We start from the raw sequence: 7,655 nt of genomic DNA, 5'->3' as shown, positions 1-7,655 counted from the left end.
CGGACGGACTGGAACTGCTCTGCTGCAGATTCAGGAGACGACGGCAGAGAGGGGCTGGCCGAGGCGTCGTCTGAATTCCATTTCTGTGTGACGAGAAGCGGTTTGTTCCCAACAGCTGCAACATCCCCGGCTCACTTCCGTGGTGAGTACCGATGGCACACAAATGGCAGCCCGAGGAAATCGTGTTCTGGGCTCTAAGTGGCTGGGACAGGGTCTGATTTTTTGTTTTGTATCTGTATGACGATTAGTACGACAGGGCTCTGAGGGATGACATGGCAACACTGAATTAAAAACTCCTCGATAGGATTACATCGACTTCTAGGAAAAGACAAAAGCCTATCACCCTTCTGCAATCTGCTTTTAATCCAAAGCACACGGATTGTCACTATGCTGCACCTTTCAGCTTTTCAAAGCAGCTTACTTCTGAAGACCAGGAAACATTGATTTCTACAGAAACAATGGGCAGCCCCCAGGCTAATTTAAGCACTACTCTTTAATAGGGGATCTGCCAGCGTGCCAGTCCAGCTTCAAGTGCACTTTATTTCAGTCTAACATCCCCACAAAATTCTTCTCACATCTTCCAACCCTGAAATCTTCTTTTTCCCTAAGGCTTCTCATCATTAGCAATTTCCAAGTAACATGGTATTTTTACAACATTCAAAAATGTCATGCTGGACTGTGCTAGAGAGTAATCTGCAAATATAAGCTTAGCAAAGATTGAATTGACTTGTCCAGAGAAAAAACCTACAAGTGAACACCCACACCTGCCTACAAAGAGCTAACAAGCCCCTGGCAGCTACCAGCATCAAAGCACAGTGGATGTTTCTAACAGAGGGTAAGGATAACAATATCACCTTTTGTTCTCTCCAGCTTGTTTTCCCTGCAGTCATATTTTGCTTCTTATGATTGTTTTAGTCTCTGTATCTTTTTGGACAGCACCGAGCCTGACGACAAGGACACGAGAGTCTTTCCCTGCCGTAGGGAGAGAACCAGGAAAACAGTTAAAAAAAGAACAGGGTAGTTTGAAATTCATACTTCCAGTGAGAAGCAGCACCTAGCAAACAGAACAAAAGCAAACAAAGCACGATACCTCCCTGGGGACAGAAGACTTATAAACCCTCCAGGATTTACGACCAACCCCTTCAGGACAGCAGCCAAGTGTCCCATGAGGTGGTGCTGCACCAAAGAACCACCTGACAGGTACCAAAGAGCAAAATGCACAATATTTTGCAAAGCCGTAAAATCTTGCAAAATAACAAAAATACAATAGATATAAACTACAGGGCAAGAGTACAAGTGTTCGCTTTAAGAGCTGGAACCATGCAGGTGAGCACCTGATAACTGGATCCTCACCAGAGTTTGAACCCTTCGGTACACAGAAGGGTTTTCCCCAGAAATTTCACAGACTGAGTTTTGATAGAAGTACACTTGCCAGATCCTCAGAAGCATCACCCATTCTCCAGGTGTCTGGAGAGAACTGCAAATGGCTCTCACGTAGTTTGAGCTGGTTCTCCAAGGTCTCAGGGTGAATTTCACCAGATGCAACCAAATCGGGCGACTCCCAGTGGGACAGAAGGAACCCAAAGTTTGGGTAAGCAGAGCTGCAGCAAATACTGAGGAAACAAAGATAACAGCGTAAAAAATAATAAACCATCCTTTTTTTTTCTCTTGCTTTTGTTTTTTTCTTATTCAGATCAGCATAGCAATTAAAGAGAAGGTGAAAAACTCACCATTACTGAACATTTCATCATCTGTAAGCCGAGCATCCTTAGCATAGAGGACTCCAAAGTTAAAATTCACCGATCCCTGGGAAATAAAACCAAATATTGTATGATAAACAGTCAAACAGCAGACATAAAAATTTGTTTCCTCTAAGGACTTTCAGGTATGTATGTATCTTTGCATACATCCTACACATTAGAACATACACTTTATACCATCACCTAATACATAATATTTTACCTTTAAATTTTGATAGTATAGCATGAATTTTTAACTTAAATTGGCGATCTATTATTATTAAGTTGGTACTGAAAGTTATTTCTGCTGTCACATTCAAAAAAACATTATTTTTTTTTTTTACTGTAATGAGCAATCGATTTCAAAGTCATCACAAGCCCATCAAAATACAAAGCTGTATTCACTGGGCGGGTCTGTGAGCTAGAAGCAGTTAGGCTTGTACTTCCCTCTTGTTCTTCCAGAACCGATAAATCCTGTCAACAAAACCAGGATCTTTAGCCCACTGCTGTGAAAGATTCTACAAGGATGATGGTTTGATTTGTGTTTACAAGTTTTGATTTGAAATGGCCAGTTCAATGGATAAAGACAGTTTAAGTAGTATTATGTTACTATTATTATTATTTTTTCTATTATTATTTTTACTATTACTACTACTATTATTATCACCTGCTACTGGAAGAAACAAACCAGTCATACCTATACTTAATTACTTTTATTTCCAGAAAATAATAAAGAAAAAGAACCAAACCAAAAAAAGTCACTTCCTACCTTTTATATCAAGGGATGAAAAATTTCTCTTGGGCTCTTCTCCAATTTATCAAGACTCATAGCACTGAAAGGCAAACAAAACAGTGCCTTATAGAAGGGCAAGTGCACATTTCAAGGCTGAACCACCAACCGATTGCAGTGACAGCAGTTACAACATGAATCGTTCCGAGAGCCTCTGTTAAATGCAATGTTCTGTGGAACTGCCATTTCTTTCCCAAAATACTAACTTCCAACACTTCCTAAACGTATTTGGTATTTTAAAACAACAGAAGTTAGTGAGACACTGTGTGGAGGTCAGGTTTAAATTTATTTCCTTCTAAAGCACGGAGCTCTGTTCCATCACCCTTCACTTCGGCTCTGCACTGAATCACGGTGAGCATTTGAGGAGTGCTCAATAACCAATTCTATTTCTCTCTTTTTCTAGTTCTCTCTATTCCTGAATAATTAAAGACAAGTCCAATGAAAAATGACAAGTTCAGCATCAAAGTCACACTTTTTCCCTTTGTCTGGTCAAGAACAGGCTCTAAATCCACTTAGTGCTGCCTGCAACGATTAAGACGTGCAAAACCATTTTTACATGTTTTATAGGTTTATCATAAAAGCCACGGAACGCAAGCTCTGAATTACAGGAAAAGGTACACAGTCAAATATCTAAAGGGATCACTTATTTGTAAATGCATACCTTGATAGAGATCGCACTGAGAACGTTTCTGTGGGACTCTAAGGGAGACATATTTTCTGAGTACCCTGTAAACAAGAAAAGCTAGGATATATTACAGGACATACCCACTTTTTCTACATATTCAAATAGGATTTTTAATAAAAACAACTCAGCTGAAAAAGAAAGAAGAAAACCAAGGTCATTTTACTCAGCTATATTTACTCCCAATTTACAGAAAAAAAAAAGTCACGGGTGCTGCAAAGAAAAAAAAAGTGAACCATAAACGCCTACAGTACAATTTTAAAACAAGTGCTTGGATAAAAGAATCTCATGGAATGTGAAGTAGAAAAAATGTGAAACCACTATCAGACCTGCCTATTTTCTCACCTTTGTACAAGAAAATCCTAAAAGCAGTATAAAGTCACTGCCTAAAACCGGTCATGGGATGTAACCAAGAACAATTTAGGCATTTGCTAATCTAGACAGAAACCTTTTCTGGATGCTAGTGTCAAATCACAAGTTTTGTCTTTCAGAAGCCCGACAATGCTGGAAAGCATTTTCCCTGGGGCTCGGGAGGGCAGGGGCAGAAGGGGATGAGTTTGCAGATCGCACCTGTGCCATCGGAAGGATACAGCCCGCCTGCTCCCTGCGCTGGGCATTCTCCCGGCCATCTCTGGCTTTACCGCTCAGCGCCGCTCCATCCGTTTGCATGGCAGAAAGAGCCTCGAGCACTAGCGCAGGCAGCAGCCCAGTCATTCCGGCGATATCGCAGCGCTCTCTGCTCGCAACGCCCAACACGCGGCGGAGCCGCCTCCGCCCGCAGCACCGGCAGCAGCCCGAGGGAGACGGCCGCAGCTCGGGGGCTGCTGCGCCTCCGCCAGCCTGAGGGCAGCCGCCCCACCGGGACCGCGGGAGCGCCCGGCGCCGCTCGCCCGGGGCGGCTCCTGCAGCTCCAGGCCCACGGCATCAAAGCACCGCCTCGCCCTCCGCCATCGCTACCGCTGAGTAAGGCCGAAGAACCGGGCCGACGCTCCTTCCGCGCTGCTCAGCTCCGTGCGGGCGGCCAGACGGAGGCTTCGCCCCTCCGGCGTCGCCGCCGCGGCGCCGTCCCGCGCGGGACAGGGGCCGGGAGCTGCCCGCGCACAGCCCCGCCCGGCCGCCTGGCACGCCAGCCACTCATGTGCCGCGTCAGCCGTTGCGTCACACGCCTCGCCGGCAGCAGGGCCTGCCGGGAGTTGTAGTCTCGGGCTGTCAGCCACAGCTCCGTCCTCCGCCACCGGGAGCTGCAGTCCCTCCCGGGCATCAAACGGGTCCTTCGCCCCTGGGCGGGGAAGGACCTGAGGCAGCAACGCTCCTCCCGAATGCCCTCTCTTTTTCGCTCCAACTCTTTTTTCCTTTTTCACTCTGCTTTTCACCCCTTCCCTTCCCTCTTGTGGTCCTGATTCCTTTCCTTTCCTTCCCTTCCCTTTTTTCTATTTCTGATCTTGGTTTTCCTTTCTAGCTTTAGAGTAAAAAAGCAGCTGTAGAAAGTTTCAGGCTACCTGGGAGTAAAAAAAACCTCCAAAACGAAAATGATTTAAAGAAAACTATTTATTCCCTGGGAGCCTGAAATTTTCTACTGCTGCACGTGACATAGAGCTTTTATTCCTTCTTATAGAGAGTTGATATTTTATACTTACTTTATACAGCGCCCCCTGCCGTGTGCGCCGGCGCACTGCAGCCCCAGCGCTCCCTGCCGTCTGTCCCGGCGCACTGCAGGCACAGCGCCCCCTGCCGTGTGCCCCGGAGACCTGCAGGGAGAGCGCTGCGGCGTCGTTCGGTTCTGTTTAATGAAACTCGGATGAATTCGGCTTGGTTCGGCTCTTGGTCTAAACTTGTTTCAGTTCGGCTCTTCGGCCGAACTCGGCACGGTGCGGCTAAACTCGGTCATATTCAGCACATTCTCTAAATGCGGCCAGTGTCGGCTCCACTCGGCTATCGGTTCCAGTCGGCTATCATCGGCTCTTGGTGTAAACTCGGCTGTTTTCGGCTACACTGGGCTCTTCGGGTAAACTCGGCTGTTTTCGGCCACACTCGGCTCTTTGGGTAAACTCGGCTGTTTTCGGCCACACTCGGCTCTTTGGGTAAACTCGGCTGTTTTCGGCTACACTCGGCTCTTCGGCTCAAGTCGGGATTTTTCGGCCATCCTCGGCTCGCTGAGGGCGGGAGAGCGGGCACCAGAGGACCCCGGCGCAGACAGGCCAGGTTTACCCAGATGCCTGTCACAAACCCGCAGAAATACGCCCGCCCGCGGCGACGCTGAGCCCACAGCATGTATCGGATACGCTTCAAACGCCACAGAAAAATCCGTCGGGGCCGCCATGACGTCGGTATTCCATGCAGGCAGTTCACTTACACCCACCGGGGTCCTCCACCTTCCCGCCATCTCGAGAAGGTCAACGAAAAGTCCGAGACACCCGTGACACGCCACTCCCTACATGGCGGCCTCTCGCCTGCCTGCCGGCGCACGGCTGCAGTACCACGCTCTGCCCACAAGGCGGCAGCACTGCCGCCCGCCCCAGACGGGGGCGCAGCGCGCCTCGGGGTTGCGGGCAGCGACAGCGGCAAAAAAGAACAGGGGCGACCCCAGACAAAAACTGCTCTGACATAAATTCCAAAAACCTGCCTCTTATCCGACGTGACCAAAACAAGCTCCGTTCTTTTAAATGATGTTTAAATAAATTTGATATTTCTATTTTTCGTATTTATATTCAAGTGCATATTTATAGTGGACACGGATGCAGTATGTAATTTGTACAGTATATTATGTCTATTCATTATACTATATTATGTCTATTCCTACTAATAATACTTATTTATCTTTTGTGTTTTCATAAATATATTTATGTATTGATTCTATATTTATATTTTTGAAATTCTATTTCTAGAACACGTTTATTATTTAAAATTAAAATCCCTTTCTAACTCAATAAATACAAAAAACCCTTCTTTTAAACTATATTGAAATATTTTTATATTTATAGCTTGCATGACTATATTCACATTTATATTTATAGTTTATATTTAAGCATTATATTAATCATGATATATCATATGTGTCCTATTGAAATAATAGAAATAAATTATTTTTTAAATTATGTACCATATCTACTACTACAACTTTATCTTAGATTTTTAATTTTATATTAGCCTTTTGCTCTTTATGATCTGTTTCTATACTTAGATTTCTACCTTTATATTATTTGTATTTATCATTTTTGTACTAAATCCCGCTTTTGCCAAATAAAAACCAAAACCCCCCTTTATGTTAAACTGCTTTTAAAACCTTATATCAATATGGTGTAATATATAACAAATAATAGATATGATAAACATAAATAAATTCATATCAATTTTATATCTATTTCTTACAATACACTATAATAAGATATATACAGTATTACATGTATTATGGATCTTATATGCAGATATTGATTTCTGTTATTTTGCATTTTAAATAATTTAACAATTCTCTCTATATGTGAAAGACATTTATATATTTATACTTTGGTTGCAATTTTTTCTGGGTGTTTTCCGGGACTTTTCTTGCCCTTCTTAGAATTGTTTTTCTGGGTTTTCTCTGGGTTTTTCTTGCCCATCTTGAGGGTTTTTCCTGGGTCTCTTCATGCCCATCTTCGGGTTTTTTTTCTGGGTTTTTTCTTGCCCGTCTTGGGGTTCTTTTCTGGGTTTTTTTCTTGCCCATCTTGTTGGGGTTTTTTTCTGGGTTTTTTCTTGCCCATCTTCGTCTGTTTTACTGGGTTTTAAGCCAACATGGGTACATTCCATGTCAGTACATACAATATAACCCGGCTGAGGATTTTTTATTCTAACTTTAAAAATGAGTTGCAAAACCTGAAAAGCAAAAGTCATATACACAAGGTTAAATCCAGTCAGCATGTGCCCACCCATGCAGAGACGAGCAGACACAGACAGACACAGCCACGTGCTCTCACACACACTCTTGCCACTTACACGCTCACTGCGGCCCTTACCTGAGACGCTGAAGAACGTGCTGTGACACATCTTCTGGCTGCTGCTCCTTGAAGTAAATGGCAGACCCTGGGGAAATCAGCAGCCTCGGGGACCTGTGAGACAACAGGAAGGGTCAACGAGTGGCTATCTGACAGCTAGGACTTGTCCCCACTCTGGACCGATAAACTTTCTACCCAAAATCCCACAAAAGACAGATGAAGAGTAAAATTTCTATAACTGTTCTACCTAACTGTGACTACGTACCAGGGCAGGGCAGCTCTGATCGTAAGTGGTACAATATAAGTACACCCAATATAGGCTGAGGTAAACAGTGCAAGTGTAAACAGAGCGTAAGTACACACAATATAAGGTGACACACTTACATACAGTATACCAACACAGGTACACACAATATAAACCAATATAGGTACATCCAATGTAAGTACATATAGTATAAACCAACATAGGTACATAC

At 44.2% G+C, this 7,655-nt stretch overlaps 1 long non-coding RNA gene across 1 annotated transcript; it reads right to left on the bottom strand.

Moving 5' to 3' along the window:
• Nucleotides 1-2,517: 2,517 nt before the first annotated feature.
• On the bottom strand, nucleotides 2,518-5,371 carry LOC141730633 (uncharacterized). The gene is made up of 3 exons (XR_012582219.1): nucleotides 4,849-5,371; nucleotides 3,191-3,255; nucleotides 2,518-2,572 (listed from the first exon to the last, which is right to left on the bottom strand). It is a non-coding gene; the product is annotated as an uncharacterized LOC141730633 (long non-coding RNA).
• Nucleotides 5,372-7,655: the final 2,284 nt, after the last annotated feature.

This window comes from Zonotrichia albicollis, chromosome 11, assembly GCF_047830755.1.
Source record: "Zonotrichia albicollis isolate bZonAlb1 chromosome 11, bZonAlb1.hap1, whole genome shotgun sequence".
Classification (NCBI taxonomy): Eukaryota; Metazoa; Chordata; class Aves; order Passeriformes; family Passerellidae; genus Zonotrichia; species Zonotrichia albicollis.
Note: the sequence above shows the minus strand (reverse complement) of the source record. Positions and strands in the feature narration are given on the sequence as shown.